This window comes from Coregonus clupeaformis, chromosome 34, assembly GCF_020615455.1.
Source record: "Coregonus clupeaformis isolate EN_2021a chromosome 34, ASM2061545v1, whole genome shotgun sequence".
NCBI lineage: Eukaryota > Metazoa > Chordata > Actinopteri > Salmoniformes > Salmonidae > Coregonus > Coregonus clupeaformis.
Genome location: NC_059225.1, coordinates 7,076,090 through 7,093,957, shown reverse-complemented (window position 1 = coordinate 7,093,957; position 17,868 = coordinate 7,076,090).

The following is a 17,868-nucleotide window of genomic DNA, read 5'->3' as shown; positions in this document are numbered from 1 at the left end:
TTGACCTGCACTACAATAATATATTATGTCTTCCTGTCTCTCCTTGACCTGCACTACAATCATATATTATGTCTTCCTGTCTCTCCTTGACCTTTACTACAATAATATATTATGTCTTCCTGTCTCTCCTTGACCTGCACTACAATAATATATTATGTCTTCCTGTCTCTCCTTGACCTGCACTACAATCATATATTATGTCTTCCTGTCTCTCCTTGACCTTTACTACAATAATATATTATGTCTTCCTGTCTCTCCTTGACCTGCACTACAATAATATATTATGTCTTCCTGTCTCTCCCTGACCTGCACTACAATAATATATTATGTCTTCCTGTCTCTCCCTGACCTGCACTACAATAATATATTATGTCTTCCTGTCTCTCCCTGACCTGCACTACAATAATATAGTATGTGTTGTCTTCCTGTCTCCCTTGCTCAGTCACACATTGACAGATACAGTATCTAATTTAACATGACAAATAGCTCAACACTAAATTAAATTTGTTTTATTTTCCATGCCATTTAATGCACTTTCTATAAAATGAGAGTGGCTGACGTCCAAAATCAATTGCTGGTTTCTGAATGTTAAAGACCAATGGAGGACATAGCCAAACTGCAAGTGAATTGTTCGGGAATGTCCTTGAAAATTGTGCGCCAGCCTTTTTCTTCTTCTAATTTTTATACTGCTGAAATTTTTATATTTTAAAACACGCAGAGTTTGTAATGAAATAGCTATGAGGCTATGTGTGGTCATGTTAAACCGAGGCAAACTAAGTGGGGATATTCCAGTTCTCACAGTTTGCCACTGTGTTCATTTTGAGTTTCTTGTAAAGACATACACACATAGAGATTGAGTAAACATCAACATGCTCACAGACACACGGGCCGTGTTTGGACATGTAAACATGCATGTGTTGTTGACTGTTGCCACTTACATTGAAAATCATCACTGCACACAAGAATAATAAAAACTGATTTGACAAATCTTCACCCAGCAGACGTTTCCTGTAGGCTATGTATTGATGGCTGTGTACATTTGCTTCTCTGGTATTACACTGTGAATACTTTGATGGAAAGAGGTGTTTTTTGCAGAGGAACAGCACCACGCAACTCATTGTCAACAGATTGACATGCCAGTAAACACATTGTATTGAATAAACTCCGCGGGGTGCTCCGCTGTGCCGCGGATGAGACCGTGCTGCCTACTTTCTGATCCGCCATTGTTCCACCCTCCCACCAGCCAAACCAGCTGAGAGATCAGGACAACTAACAAGGCCATTACATTTCAGACATGCAAACAGATCACTTTCAGCAAGGAGGGTGGAGAAATGGAAAGCGCTTCAAAGGAACCCTACCTAGGAAGATCATCTGCCACAACTGGACAGCTAGGTCTTTTATCAAAATCAAGGCCCATGGCATCTCACATGGTTAGAGTAGGCTAGTAACCCTGATTCTATGTCTTTTGACTTGTTTCTTGACTGCATTTTGTTTCAATGACTGCAAATCAAAGATTTAATTGACTCCATTTTTATAATGCAGACAGATTTTTTACTTGCAAAGACCACTTTCCCATCATCAGATTTTAACATGGACTGATGGCCTCCTCCTCCTCTCCCTCCTCCTCCTCCTCTTCTCCCTCCTCCTCCTCTTCTCCCTCCTCCTCCTCTTCTCCCTCCCCCTCCTCATCTACTCCCTCCTCTTCTCCCACCTCTTCTCCCTCCTCCTCCTCCTCTCCCTCCTATTTTCCATCCTCCTCTTCTCCCTCCTCTTTTCCATCCTCCTCCTCCTCCTCCTCCTCCTCCCTCCTCCTCCTCCTCCTCCTCCTCCTCCTCCTCCTCCTCTTCTCCCTCCTCCTCCTCTTCTCCCTCCTCCTCTGCTCCCTCATCTGCTCCCTCCTCCTCCTATTCTCCCTCCTCTTCTCCCTCCTCCTCCCCCTCTTCTCCCTCCTCTTCTCCCTCCTCCTCTTCTTCCTCCTACTCCTCTTCTCCCTCCTCCTCTTCTCCCTCCTCCTCCTCTTCTCCCTCCTCTTTTCCATCCTCCTCCTCCTCCTCCTCTTCCTCCTCCTCCTCCTCCTCCTCTTCTCCCTCCTCCTCCTCCTCCTCTTCTCCTTCCTCTTCCTTTTTGTCTCAATCTTCCTCCTACTCCATTTCAGGTCTTCTTTTCTTAATCAAATCAAATCAAATTGTATTTGCTACAAGCCCTTAACCAACAATGCAGTTTTAAGAAAATAAAAGTGAAGACATTTGCCAGTTGGTCAGCGCATGCTCGGAGTACACGTCCTGGTAATCCGTCTGGCCCTGCGGCCTTAAAAGTCTTACTCACATCGGCTACAGAGAGCGTGATCACATAGTCATCCGGAACAGCTGATGCTCTCATGCATGCTTCAGTGTTGCTTGCCTCGAAGCGAGCATAGGAGTGATTTAGCTTGTCTGGTAGGCTTGTGTCACTGGGCAGCTCGCGGCTGTGCTTCCCTTTGTAGTCTGTAATAGTTTTCATGCCTTGCCACATCCGACGAGCGTCAGAGCGGGTGTAGTAAGATTCAGTCTTAGTCCTGTATTGACTCTTTGCCTGTTTGATTGCTAGTCGGAGGGCATAGTGGGATTTATTATATGCGTCCGGGTTAGAGTCCCGCTCCTTGAAAGCGGCAGCTCTACCCTTTAGCTCAGTGCGGAAGTTGCCTGTAATCGATGGCTTCTGGTTAGGGTATGTACAGTGGGGGAAAAAAGTATTTAGTCAGCCACCAATTGTGCAAGTTCTCCCACTTAAAAAGATGAGAGAGGCCTGTAATTTTCATCATAGGTACACGTCAACTATGACAGACAAAATGAGAAAAAAAAATCCAGAAAATCACATTGTAGAATTTTTAATGAATTTATTTGCAAATTATGGTGGAAAATAAGTATTTGGTCAATAACAAAAGTTTCTCAATACTTTGTTATATACCCTTTGTTGGCAATGACACAGGTCAAACGTTTTCTGTAAGTCTTCACAAGGTTTTCACACACTGTTGCTGGTATTTTGGCCCATTCCTCCATGCAGATCTCCTCTAGAGCAGTGAAGTTTTGGGGCTGTCGCTGGGCAACACGGACTTTCAATCCCTCCAAAGATGTTCTATGGGGTTGAGATCTGGAGACTGGCTAGGCCACTCCAGGACCTTGAAATGCTTCTTACGAAGCCACTCCTTCGTTGCCCGGGCGGTGTGTTTGGGATCATTGTCATGCTGAAAGACCCAGCCACGTTTCATCTTCAATGCCCTTGCTGATGGAAGGAGGTTTTCACTCAAAATCTCACGATACATGGCCCCATTCATTCTTTGCTTTACACGGATCAGTCGTCCTGGTCCCTTTGCAGAAAAACAACCCCAAAGCATGATGTTTCCACCGCCATGCTTCACAGTAGGTATGGTGTTCTTTGGATGCAACTCAGCATTATTTGTCCTCCAAACACGACGAGTTGAGTTTTTACCAAAAAGTTATATTTTGGTTTCATCTGACCATATGACATTCTCCCAATCCTCTTCTGGATCATCCAAATGCACTCTAGCAAATTTCAGACGGGCCTGGACATGTACTGGCTTAAGCAGGGGGACACGTCTGGCACTGCAGGATTTGAGTTCCTGGCTGCGTAGTGTGTTACTGATGGTAGGCTTTGTTACTTTAGTCCCAGCTCTCTGCAGGTCATTCACTAGGTCCCCCCGTGTGGTTCCGGGATTTTTGCTCACCGTTCTTGTGATCATTTTGACCCCACGGGGTGAGATCTTGCGTGGAGCCCCAGATTGAGGGAGATTATCAGTGGTCTTGTATGTCTTCCATTTCCTAATAATTGCTCCCACAGTTGATTTCTTCAAACCAAGCTGCTTACCTATTGCAGATTCAGTCTTCCCAGCCTGGTGCAGGTCTACAATTTTGTTTCTGGTGTCCTTTGACAGCTCTTTGGTCTTGGCCATAGTGGAGTTTGGAGTGTGACTGTTTGAGGTTGTGGACAGGTGTCTTTTATACTGATAACAAGTTCAAACAGGTGCCATTAATACAGGTAACGAGTGGAGGACAGAGGAGCCTCTTAAAGAAGAAGTTACAGGTCTGTGAGAGCCAGAAATCTTGCTTGTTTGTAGGTGACCAAATACTTATTTTCCACCATAATTTGCAAATAAATTCATAAAAAATCCTACAATGTGATTTTCTCGATTTTTTTTTCTCGATTTGTCTTTGTCTGTCATAGTTGACGTGTATCTATGATGACAATTACAGGCCTCTCTCATCTTTTTAAGTGGGAGAACTTGCACAATTGGTGGCTGACTAAATACTTTTTTTCCCCACTGTACGTACGATCACTGTGGGGACGACATCATCTATACACTTATTGATGAAGCCAGTGACTGATGCGGTGTACTCCTCAATGCTATCGGAAGAATCCCGGAACATATTCCAGTCTGTGCTAGCAAAACAGTCCTGTAGCTTAGAATCTGCGTCATCTGACCACTTCCTTATTAACCGAGTCACGGGTGCTTCCTGCTTTAGTTTTTGCTTATAAGCAGGAAACAGGAAGATATAATTATGGTCAGATTTGCCAAATGGAGGGCGAGGGAGAGCTTTGTACGCGTCTCTGTGTGTGGAGTAAAGGTGGTCTAGAGTTGTTTTTCCTCTGGTTGCACATTTATCATGCTGGTAGAAATTATGCAGAATGGATTTAAGTTTCCCTGCATTAAAATCCCCGGCCACGAGGAGCTGTTTTCTTATGGCCTTACACAGCTCATTGAGTGCAATCTTAGTGCCAGTATCGGTTTGTGGTGGTAAATAGACAGCTACGAAAAATATAGATGAAAACTCTCTTGGTAAATACTGTAAGCGTTTATGTGCCTGTGTGTGTGTTGCTTCACAGTCCCCGCTGTTCCACAAGGTGTATTTGTACCTGTTTTTTTTAAATCTGATTCTACTGCTTGCATCAGTTACCTGATGTGGAATAGAGTTCCATGTAGTCATGGCTCTATGTAGTACTGTAAGTCTCCCATAGTCCGTTCTGGACTTGGGGACTGTGAAGAGACCTCTGGTGGCATGTCTTGTGGGGTATGCATGGGTGTCCGAGCTGTGTGCCAGTATTCGAAACAGACAGCTCGGTACATTCAGCTCGTCGACACCTCTCACAAAAACAAGCAGTGAGGAAGTAAATCTCTCTTCCACTCTGAGCCAGGAGAGACTGACATGCATGTCATCAATGTTAGCTCTCCGTGTACTTTTAAGGGCCATTCGTGCTGCCCTGTTCTGACCCAACTGCAATTTTCCCAAGTCCCTCTTTGGGGCACCTGACCACACGACTGAACAGTTGTCTAGGGCAAACTAGGGCCTGTAGGACCTGCCTTGTTGATAGTGTTGTTAAGAAGGCAGAGCAACGCATTATTATGGACATACTTCTCCCCATCTTAGCTACTGTTGTATCAATATTCTTTGACCATGACAGTTTACAATCCAGGGTTACTCCAAGCAGTTTAGTCACCTCAACTTGCTCAATTTTCACATTATTCATTACGAGATGTAGTTGAGGTTTAGGGTTTAGTGAATGATTTGACCCATTGTCACGGATTCTGCCGAGGCTGCTCCTCCTCCTTGCTCGGGCAGGCTTCGGCGTTCGTCGTCTCCGGAGTACTAGCTACTGCCGTTCGATGTCATCGGTGTTTGATTAGTTTTGTCTGTATTGTTTACACCTATTCGTCATTATGTTTGATTGTTTCCCTTATATTACCCCTGTCTCTCATCAGGACATTGTGTGTGATTGTTTTCCCTTCACGTATGTCATTTTAGTGAGCGGGTTATTTCCTCCCTGCGTGGAGTTATTTCTGTGTTCTTATGGTCCTTATCGGATTAAAGTACGTGTCCGAGAGTTCTGTGTCCTGCGCCTGACTTCTTCAACCGCATCTCTCCGACAGACGTGACATAATCACTCACCTTAACATGGAGTCAGCAGGGGATAACGTTATGAACACTTTGGGACGATGGGAGAGAGGAGGTTTGCCCACACCTCCTCCAACGATACCACCACCATCGGCTACTCCTATCGTCTCACATCCGGAGTCCAGTGGGATTCGGCTCTCGCTCCCGAGGGCTTATGATGGCACCGCAGCCGGGTGTCAGGGTTTCCTGCTCCAGGTGGAACTTTACCTGGCAACCATTCACCCGGCACCCTCGGGATACGAGAGCGTGTCCGCCCTCATCTCCTGTCTGTCCGGCAAGGCACTGGAGTGGGCCAACGCCGAGTGGGGAGGGATAGATGCCGCTACTGTGAACTATGCAGAGTTCACCCGTCGCTTCAGGGCAGTGTTCGATCATCCCCCGGAGGGGAAGGCGGCGGGTGAGCGTCTATTCCACCTCAGACAGGGGAGGAGGAGCGAGTAGGAATTGCACTGGACTTCCGGACTCTGGCTGCCAATTCGGGATGGAATGAGAGGGCCCTCATCGACCACTACAGGTGTAGCTTAAGAGAGGACGTTCGTCGAGAGTTGGCCTGCAGGGAGGAGGCTGTCCCCTGCACCAACTATGGCCGCCGAGGACACACGGCGGTTCGGTGCTGGGGAGGGTCTCCTCGGATTCGAGGCAGCAGGCAGCGCACGGATGAGTCATTCCCGGTGAGTAAGGTCCTAACTCACCCAGAGCTCTCTGTTGTTCATATGTGTATCCAAGTTATGTTTCCAGAAGTTTATTCTTACTCCCAGCATAAGGCGCTAGTCGATTCAGGTGCAGCTGGGAATTTTATCGATCGCCATTTCTCATATAAGTTAGGAATCCCTATATTACCAGTCGATGTGCCCTTCCCTATCCATGCCCTAGATAGCCGGCCTTTGGGGTCGGGATTGATTAGGGAGGTCATGGCGCCACTGAAGATGAAAACGCAGAAGGGTCATGAGGAGACTATACAGTTGTATTTAATTGACTCTCCTGCGTTTCCAGTGGTGTTGGGACTTCCCTGGTTAATATCTCATGACCCCAACATTTCATGGCAACAGAGGGCTCTCAAGGGATGGTCTGATCAGTGTGTGGGGCGGTGTGTAGGTGTTACCGTAGGGGCAACGACGGTGGAGAGTCCGAACCAAATGCCCACAATGCACATTCCTCCTGAGTATGCCGATTTGGCAAGCGCCTTCTGTAAGAAGAAGGCGACTCAATTACCACCTCATCGACAGGGGGATTGTGCGATAGACCTCCAGGTTGGCGCTGCGCTCCTCGCAGCCATGTGTATCCTCTGTCTCAGGAGGAGACGGCTGCTATGGAGACATACGTCGCCGAATCCTTGAGACAGGGATACATACGGCCATCCACTTCTCCTGCGTCCTCAAGTTTCTTTTTTGTGAAGAAGAAGGATGGGGGTTTACACCCGTGTATTGATTACCGTGGTCTCAATCAGATCACTAATAAATACAGCTATCCTCTCCCTCTGATTGCTAGTATGACGGAGTCATTACACGGGGCGCGCTTCTTCACAAAATTGGATCTCAGGAGCGCTTACAACCTGGTGCGCATTCGGGAATGAGATGAGTGGAAGACAGCATTCAGTACCACTTCGGGTCACTATGAGTACCTCGTCATGCCATACGGTCTAATGAATGCTCCTTCAGTCTTCCAATCATTTGTAGACAAGATTTTCCGGGATTTGCATGGACAGGGGGTAGTGGTGTATATTGATGACATTCTGATATACTCCGCTACACGTACCGAGCATGTGTCCCTGGTACGTCGGGTGCTGGGTAGACTGTTGGAGCATGATATGTATGTGAAGGCAGAGAAATGTTTGTTTTTCCAGGAGTCCATCTCCTTCCTGGGACACCGGTTGTCTGCGTCAGGGGTGGAGATGGAGATTGACAGCGTTTCAGCCGTGCGTAATTGGCAGACTCCAACTACAGTAAAGGAGGTGCAGCGTTTTTGGGGTTTTGCCAATTACTACCGGAGGTTTATCCGGGGTTTTGGACAGGTAGCAGCTCCCATTACCTCCCTGCTAAAGGGGGGCCCGGTGCGTTTGCAGTGGTCGGCTGAGGCGGACAGGGCGTTTAGTCATTTGAAGGACCTGTTCACCTCAGCTCCGGTGCTGGCACATCCGGATCCCTCTTTGGCGTTCCAAGTCGAGGTGGATGCGTCCGAGGCGGGGATCGGTGCTATACTGTCTCAGCGCTCGGGCATGCCTCCAAAACTCCGCCCCTGTGCTTTCTATTCTAAGAAGCTCAGTCCGGCGGAACGCAATTATGACGTGGGGGACAGGGAGCTGCTAGCTGTGGTCCAGGCCATGAAGGTGTGGAGACATTGGCTTGAGGGGGCTAACCACCCTTTTCTCATTCTGACTGACCATCGTAACCTGGAGTACATCCGGGCAGCGAAGAGACTGAACCCTCGTCAGGCTAGGTGGGCCATGTTTCTTGCCCGGTTTGTCTTTAAGATCACGTATATCCCAGGGTCAAAGAACGTTAAGGCAGACACCTTGTCCCGACGATATGACACAGAGGAGAGGTCCATTGAGCCCACTCCCATACTACCGGAGTCTTGTCTTGTGGCACCGGTGGTGTGGGAGGTCGACATGGAAATCGAGCGGGCGTTACGTACCGACCCTTCTCCCCCAGAGTGTCCAGAGGGACGGAGGTACGTACCGCTCGAGGTCCGTGACCGACTGATTTATTGGGCTCACACGTCACCTTCCTCTGGTCATCCTGGTATTGGTCGGACGGTGCACTGTCTTAGCGGGAAGTACTGGTGGCCCACCTTAGCTAAGGACGTGAGGGTTTAAGTTTCTTCCTGCTCGGTGTGCGCCCAGTGTAAGGCGCCTAGACACCTGCCCAGAGGGAAGTTACAACCTCTCTCCATTCCACAACGGCCGTGGTCTCACCTGTCGGTGGATTTTGTCACGGACCTTCCCCCCTCCCAGGGGAATACCACGATCTTGGTCGTGGTGGATCGGTTTTCTAAGGCCTGCTGTCTCATCCCTATGCCAGGTCTTCCTACAGCCCTACAAATGGCCGAAGCCCTGTTTACTCACGTTTTCCGGCACTACGGGGTGCCTGAGGATATAGTGTCTGATCAGGGTCCCCAGTTCACCTCTAGAGTGTGGAGGGCGTTTATGGAACGTTTGGGGGTCTCGATCAGCCTTACCTCGGGTTTTCACCCTGAGAGTAATGGGCAGGTGGAGAGAGTAAACCAAGATGTGGGTAGGTTTCTGAGGTCCTACTGCCAGGACCGGCAGGAGGAGTGGTCGGGGTATATTCCCTGGGCAGAGATAGCCCAAAACTCACTCCGCCACTCCTCCACTAATCTCACTCCTTTCCAGTGTGTGTTGGGTTATCAGCCGGTTCTGGCACCCTGGCATCAGAGCCAGATCGAGGCTCCTGCGGTGGATGAATGGTGTCAGACATGGAACATGGAACGCTGCGCACGTCCATCTGCAGCGGGCCATCAGACGGCAAAAGGCGAGCGCCGATCGCCACCGCAGTGAGGGTCCGGTTTATGCACCGGGAGATCGGGTCTGGGTCTCGACCAGAAACCTGCCCCTTCACCTGCCCTGCCGGAAGCTGGGCCTGCGGTTTATGGGGCCATTTAAAGTCCTGAGGAGATTGAACGAGGTATGTTATAGGTTACAGCTGCCTGTTAATTATCGCATTAACCCCTCGTTCCATGTGTCTCTCCTCAGGCCGGTGGTAGCTGGTCCACTCCAGGAGAATGAGGTACGAGAGGCCCCTCCGCCCCCACTAGACATCGAAGGGGCTCCGGCGTACTCAGTCCGTTCCATCGTGGATTCGGGCGTCGGATGGGGGTCTGCAGTATCTCGTGGAGTGGGAGGGGTACGGTCCGGAGGAATGGTGCTGGGTCCCTAGGAGGGACATCCTAGATCCCTCCCTGTTGACAGAGATCCACCGGAGTCACCCGACTCGCCCTGCTCCGCGTCCTCCTGGCCGTCCCCGAGGCCGGGGTCGGCGCACGGCTGGAGCCACGCGTCAATGGGGGGGTACTGTCAAGGATTCTGCCGAGGCTGCTCCTCCTCCTTGCTCGGGGAGGCTTCGGCATTCGTCGTCCCCGGAGTACTAGCTACTGCAGTTCGATGTCATCGGTGTTTGTTTAGATTTGTCTGTATTGTTTACACCTGTTCGTCATTATGTTTGATTGTTTCCCTTATATTACCCCTGTCTCTCATCAGGACATTGTGTGTGATTGTTTTCCCTTCACGTATGTCATTTTAGTGAGCGGGTTATTTCCTCCCTGCGTGGAGTTATTTCTGTGTTCTTATGGTCCTTATCGGATTAAAGTACGTGTCCGAGAGTTCTGTGTCCTGCGCCTGACTTCTTCAACCGCATCTCTCCGACAGACGTGACACCCATATACAATGCTTTTAGTTTTTGGAAATATGCAGGACTGACTTATTCCTTGCCACCCATTCCAAAACTCTTTGTTAAGTTCAGGGTTACTTAGTAGCAATGCAAAAATCATCGTACAGCTATATGGACACTCAATCACTATGGTATTTTTTATTGGTCAATTTACAAACATATATAATGATAAATAGATTTGAAACTTGTATCTCATTATGGTATGTGGTGAAATAAGTATAACCAGTTATAATTGTAATGGCTTAGTAGATAATAACAAAAGAAGAACAATATTTACATGGCTCAAAGAGAAGGAATATAATATCTATTGTTTACAGGAAACTCATTCAACAATTCTAGATGAAGTTGTGTGGAAAAAGGAATGGGGGGCGAAACATACTTCTCCCATGGGCAAAGAAATTCAAAAGGGGTGATTATATTAATTAACAGTAATTTCGATCTGAACGTGCAAATTGTCCAAAACAGATCTGAAAGGTAGATGGATTATTTTAAATATGTTATTGGACCATAAACAGATATGTCTCATTAACCTTTACGGACCAAATAATGATGATCCACACTTCTTTGACAATATATATAATAAATCATCAACCCTGCAAGCAATACAAGTCTCTATTATTATGGTGGGAGATTATTATACTGTTTTAAATAGCTCAATGGACCGTAAAGGAAATCACACTACAAACTATCACCGTCATGCTCTTAAGGAAATCGTGAATGTCATGGATACATTGGAACTAGTAGATATATGGAGGCTTAAATATCCTGATCTAGTGAGATATACAGTGGGGAAAAAAAGTATTTAGTCAGCCACCAATTGTGCAAGTTCTCCCACTTAAAAAGATGAGAGGCCTCATCATTTTCAACTATGACAGACAAATTGAGAAAAAAAATCCAGAAAATCACATTGTAGGATTTTTAATGAATTTATTTGCAAATTATGGTGGAAAATAATTATTTGGTCACCTACAAACAAGCAAGATTTCTGGCTCTCACAGACCTGTAACTTCTTCTTTAAGAGGCTCCTCTGTCCTCCACTCGTTACCTGTTTTAATGGCACCTGTTTTAACATGTTATCAGTATAAAAGACACCTGTCCACAACCTCAAACAGTCACACTCCAAACTCCACTATGGCCAAGACCAAAGAGCTGTCAAAGGACACCAGAAACAAAATTGTAGACCTGCACCAGGCTGGGAAGACTGAATCTGCAATAGGTAAGCAGCTTGGTTTGAAGAAATCAACTGTGGGAGCAATTATTAGGAAATGGAAGACATACAAGACCACTGATAATCTCCCTCGATCTGGGGCTCCACGCAAGATCTCACCCCGTGGGGTCAAAATGATCACAAGAACGGTGAGCAAAAATCCCAGAACCACACGGGGGGACCTAGTGAATGACCTGCAGAGAGCTGGGACCAAAGTAACAAAGCCTACCATCAGTAACACACTACGCCGCCAGGGACTCAAATCCTGCAGTGCCAGACGTGTCCCCCTGCTTAAGCCAGTACATGTCCAGGCCCGTCTGAAGTTTGCTAGAGTGCATTTGGATGATCCAGAAGAGGATTGGGAGAATGTCATATGGTCAGATGAAACCAAAATAGAACTTTTTGGTAAAAACTCAACTCGTCGTGTTTGGAGGACAAAGAATGTCATACCTACTGTGAAGCATGGGGGTGGAAACATCATGCTTTGGGGCTGTTTTTCTGCAAAGGAACCAGGACGACTGATCCGTGTAAAGGAAAGAATGAATGGGGCCATGTATCGTGAGATTTTGAGTAAAAACCTCCTTCCATCAGCAAGGGCATTGAAGATGAAACGTGGCTGGGTCTTTCAGCATGACAATGATCCCAAACACACCGCCCGGGCAACGAATGAGTGGCTTCGTAAGAAGCATTTCAAGGTCCTGGAGTGGCCTAGCCAGTCTCCAGATCTCAACCCCATAGAACATCTTTGGAGGGAGTTGAAAGTCCGTGTTGCCCAGCGACAGCCCCAAAATATCACTGCTCTAGAGGAGATCTGCATGGAGGAATGGGCCAAAATACCAGCAACAGTGTGTGAAAACCTTGTGAAGACTTACAGAAAACGTTTGACCTGTGTCATTGCCAACAAAGGGTATATAACAAAGTATTGAGAAACTTTTGTTATTGACCAAAAACTCATTTTCCACCATAATTTGAAAATAAATAAATTAAAAATCCTACAATGTGATTTTCTGGATTTTTTTTCTTCTCATTTTGTCCGTCATAGTTGACGTGTACCTATGATGAAAATTACAGGCCTCTCTCATCTTTTTAAGTGGGAGAACTTGCACAATTGGTGGCTGACTAAATACTTTTGTCCCCACTGTACATAGCGGAGACTCAATCAAGCTAGTCGTCTTGACTTCTTTCTTATGTCATTCTTGTTGGCACCAAAAGTTTAAAAAAGTGTTGATAGGGGACAGAATGCGGTCGGACCATCATAGAATTAGCATATACTTTACCCTTACTGAATTTCCACGTGAGCGAGGATATTGGAAATATAATCAAAGCCTATTGGATGATAACTTGTTTTAAACTAGGACAGAGGAATTTATAACTTTTTTTCCGACATGACTTAGGTACAGCAAATCCCCTTATTGTATGGGACACTTTTAAATGTGCCTTTAGAGGCCATGCAATTCAGTACTCACCTCGAAAACAAAAGCAATTTAGGTCAAAAGAGTCCATACTAACAAAGGAAATAGAAAGTCTAACAGAACAGATAGATAGCAATAAAAACTGTAACATTGAGGCTCAGAATAAATTTGAGGAAAAACAAAAAGAAATGGAGAAACTTATTCAAGAAAGATCAAGTGTAAAATATTATACAAATAAATTAAACTTGATGGAAAATGCACCAAATTCGTTTTTAATCTTCAACATAGAAATGCTATCATAATAATTTACTGAAACTGGTTACAAATGACAGTCACCCATGATTCACCAAATGATATTTTGAAGGAGGAAGCAAAGTACTTTAAGCATATGCTTTCATTTCAGTCGCCTCCATCTCCTCTAACTGAAGCTAATTGTAGAGATTTGTTTCTATTGATAATGCAAAATTAACAGCCATTCAGAAAGACTCATGTGAAGGTGAAATCAATCGATCAATACTATAATAATACTTTTAGCAAAATGTTTATTTTCAATTTACAATCTGTAGGAACAATGAGAATAGAAGGGTTCAGAACATTTGTAATTAATACATCACAGTACAGTTGAAAAATATATGGCAAATAGAAATCCAATATGGATGGTGTTAAGAGATAGATGGGAGGTGTTGAATGGAGTTGAAGGATGGGACTAATAACAACAACTAATAACAACAAGATAACTAATGTAACGCATACTATGTCCATAATAAGTATATAGGTTATAGGTTGAGATCTTTTGTGAAAGAGCACAGTTAGAAAGATATGGCATATAGAAGCAAACCGGATGGACATCATGAAAATGATCAGGGGGGTTGAGGGTAGAGGAAGTTCAGGAGTAAAAACAAACAAAATATAATTATTGTAAAATTGACTGTGTCCATAAAATATATGTAGTATGTATAAGCTGGAAGTAGAGGCGAGAAAGAAAACATATGGGGGATTGGAAGTGATTCAGACAATTACATTGATGGAAATTACAATCTTTCTGCAATATTAAAGCTGATCTACCACCTAAAAAAAAGAAAATGGAAAAAACGATTTGTTAAGTGTTGCAGTTATTTCAGTTGCTGTAGTAGCTGACGTGTATAGTGTTGAGTCATCCACATACATGGACACACTGGCTTTACTCAAAGCCAGTGGCATGTCGTTAGTGAAGTTGGAAAAAAGCAACCTAGACAGCTGCCCTGGGGAATTCCTGATTCTACCTGGATTATGTTTGAGAGGCTTCCTGTGTTCTGTTAGACAAGTAACTCTTTATCCACATTATAGGAGAAAGTGTAAAGCCATAACACATACAGTGAGGGAAAAAAATATTTGATCCCCTGCTGATTTTGTACATTTGCCCACTGACAAAGACATGATCAGTCTATAATTTTAATGGTAAGTTTATTTGAACAGTGAGAGACAGAATAACAACAACAAAATCCAGAAAAACGCATGTCAAAAATGTTATAAATTAATTTGCTTTTTAATGAGTGAAATAAGTATTTGACCCCTCTGCAAAACATGACTTAGTACTTGGTGGCAAAACCCTTGTTGGCAATCACAGAGGTCAGACGTTTCTTGTAGTTTTTAAAAGTTTTTTTTATTTTACCTTTATTTAACTAGGCTAGTCAGTTAAGAACAAATTATTATTTACAATGACGGCCTACACCGGCCAAACCCTGCTGGGCCAATTGTGCGCCGCCCTATGGGACTCCCAATCACGGCCGGTTGTGATACAGCCTGGAATCGAACCAGGGAAGGGGTGGTGGGGTTGGAAAGTAATAAAGGGAAATGTATTTTTAAAAAATGATATGTATATATATGTATGTATATGGGAGCCCAGGTTTGGCCACCAGGTTTGCACACATCTCAGGAGGGATTTTGTTCCACTCCTCTTTGCAGATCTTCTCCAAGTCATTAAGGTTTCGAGGCTGACGTTTGGCAACTCGAACCTTCAGCTCCCTCCACAGATTTTCTATGGGATTAAGGTCTGGAGACTGGCTAGGCCACTCCAGGACCTTAATGTGCTTCTTCTTGAGCCACTCCTTTGTTGCCTTGGCCGTGTGTTTTGGGTCATTGTCATGCTGGAATACCCATCCACGACCCATTTTCAATGCCCTGGCTGAGGGAAGGAGGTTCTCACCCAAGAATTGATGGTACATGGCCCCGTCCATCGTCCCTTTGATGCGGTGAAGTTGTCCTGTCCCCTTAGCAGAAAAACACCCCCAAAGCGTAGTTTCCACCTCCATGTTTGACGGTGGGGATGGTGAGTTGATGCCAAAGAGCTCGATTTTGGTCTCATCTGACCACAACACTTTCCCCCAGATCTCCTCTGAATCATTCAGATGTTCATTGGCAAACTTCAGACGGGCCTGTATATGTGCTTTCTTGAGCAGGGGGACATTGCGGGCGCTGCAGGATTTCAGTCCTTCACGGCGTAGTGTGTTACCAGTTGTTTTCTTGGTGACTATGGTCCCAGCTTCCTTGAGATCATTGACAAGATCCTCCCGTGTAGTTCTGGGCTGATTCCTCACCGTTCTCATGATCATTGCAACTCCACGAGGTGAGATCTTGCATGGAGCCCCAGGCCGAGGGAGATTGACAGTTATTTTGTGTTTCTTCCATTTGAGAATAATCGCACCAACTGTTGTCACCTTCTCACCAAGCTGCTTGGCGATGGTCTTGTAGCCCATTCCAGCCTTGTGTAGGTCTACAATCTTGTCCCTGACATCTTTGGAGAGCTCTTTTGTCTTGGCCATGGTGGAGAGTTTGGAATCTGATTGATTGATTGCTTCTGTGGACAGGTGTCTTATATACAGGTAACAAGCTGAGATTAGGAGCACTCCCTTTAAGAGTTTGCTCCTAATCTCAGCTCGTTACCTGTATAAAAGACACCTGGGAGCCAGAAATCTTTGGGTCAAATACTTATTTCCCTCATTAAAATGCAAATCAATTTATTACATTTTTGACATGCATTTTCAGGATTTTTTGTTGTTATTCTGTCTCTCACTGTTCAAATAAACCTACCTTTAAAATGATAGACTGATCATTTCTTTGTCCGTGGGCAAACGTACAAAATCAGCAGGGGATCAAATACTTTTTTCCCTCACTGTACGTTTTTCCAGCAGCAGACTATGATCGATAATGTCAAAAGCCGCACTGAAGTCTAACAAAACAGCCCCCACAATATTTTTATCATCAATTTCTCTCAGCCAATCATCAGTCATTTGTGTAAGTGCTGTGCTTGTTGAATGTCCTTCTCTATAAGCATGCTGAAAAGTTTGTTGTCAATTTGTTTACAGTAAAATAACATGGTATCTGGTCAAACACCATTTTTTCCAATAGTTTACTAAGGGTTGGTAACAGGCTAGTTGGACTGCTGTTTAACCAGTAAAGGGGGCTTTACTATTCTTAGGTAGCGGAAAATGTTTTGACCATGACAGTTTACAATCCGAGGTTACTCCAAGTAGTTTAGTCACCTCAACTTGCTCAATTTCCACATTATTTATTACAAGATTTAGTTAAGGTTTAGGGTTTAGTGAATGATTTGTCCCAAATACAATGCTTTTAGTTTTATAAATATTTAGGAATAAGTTTTTCCTTGCAACCCATTCTGAAACTAACTGCAACTCACTGTATATCTTGAAATGAAAGTGCTTCCTATTTTTAGTTGTCTTTAATTAACTCAGTTTTCTATTAAAGTAGTTCAAAACCCGTTAATGCCTGTTAGATCAAAAGTGTGTGCTGGGATTGTGAGCACTTGTATGAGGACCTTTGAAGGCCTTAAATTAAAGTGTATTTCTCAAACACCCACTGAGTGTACAAAAAATTAGGAATACCTTCATAATATTGAGTTGCACCCTCTTTTTCCCTCAGAACAGCCTCAATTCATCGGGGCATGGAATCTACAAGGTGTCGAAAGCGTTCCACAGGGTTGCTGGCCCATGTTGACTCCAATGCTTCCCACAGTTGTGTCAAGTTGGCTGGATGTCCTTTGGGTGGTGGACCATTCTTAATACACACAGGAAACTGTCAAGTGTGAAAAACCCCAGCAGCGTTTCAGTTCGTGACACAAACCGGTGCGCCTGGCACCTACCACCGTACACTGTTCAAAGGCACTTAACTATTTTGTCTTCCCCATTCACCCTCTGAATGGCACACATACACAATCCATGTCTCAACTGTCTCAAGGCTTAAAAATCCTTCTTTAACCTGTCTCCTCCCCTCATCTATCCCAGGCATCTCCAACAGCTACTACAGTGCTATGAAAAAGTATTTGCCCCCTTTCTAATTTTCTCTACTTTTAGCATATTTGTGATACTGAATGTTATCAGATCTTCAACCAAAACCTAATATTAGATAAAGGGAACATAAGTGAACAAATAACACAAAAATTACATATTTATTTCATTTATTTCATAAACAACGTTATGCAATACCCAATTCCCCTGTGTGAAAAAGTAATTGCCCCCTTACACTCAATAACTGGTTGTGCCACCTTTAGCTGCAATGACTCCAACCAAATGCTTCCTGTAGTTGTTGATCAGTCTCTCACGTCGCTGTGGAGGAATTTTGGCCCACTCTTCCATGCAGAACTGCTTTAACTCAGTGACGTGTGGGTTTTCAAGCATGAACTGCTCATTTCAAGTCCTGCCACATCTCAATTGGGATTAGGTCTGGACTGACTAGGCCATTCCAAAACTTCCATTTGTTGCTTTTTAGCAATTTTCATGTAGACTTGATTGTGTGTTTTGGATCATTGTCTTGCTGAATGACCCAGCTGCGCTTCAGCTTCAGCTCACAGACGGATGGTCTGACATTCTCCTGTAGAATTCTCTGATACAGAGCAGAAT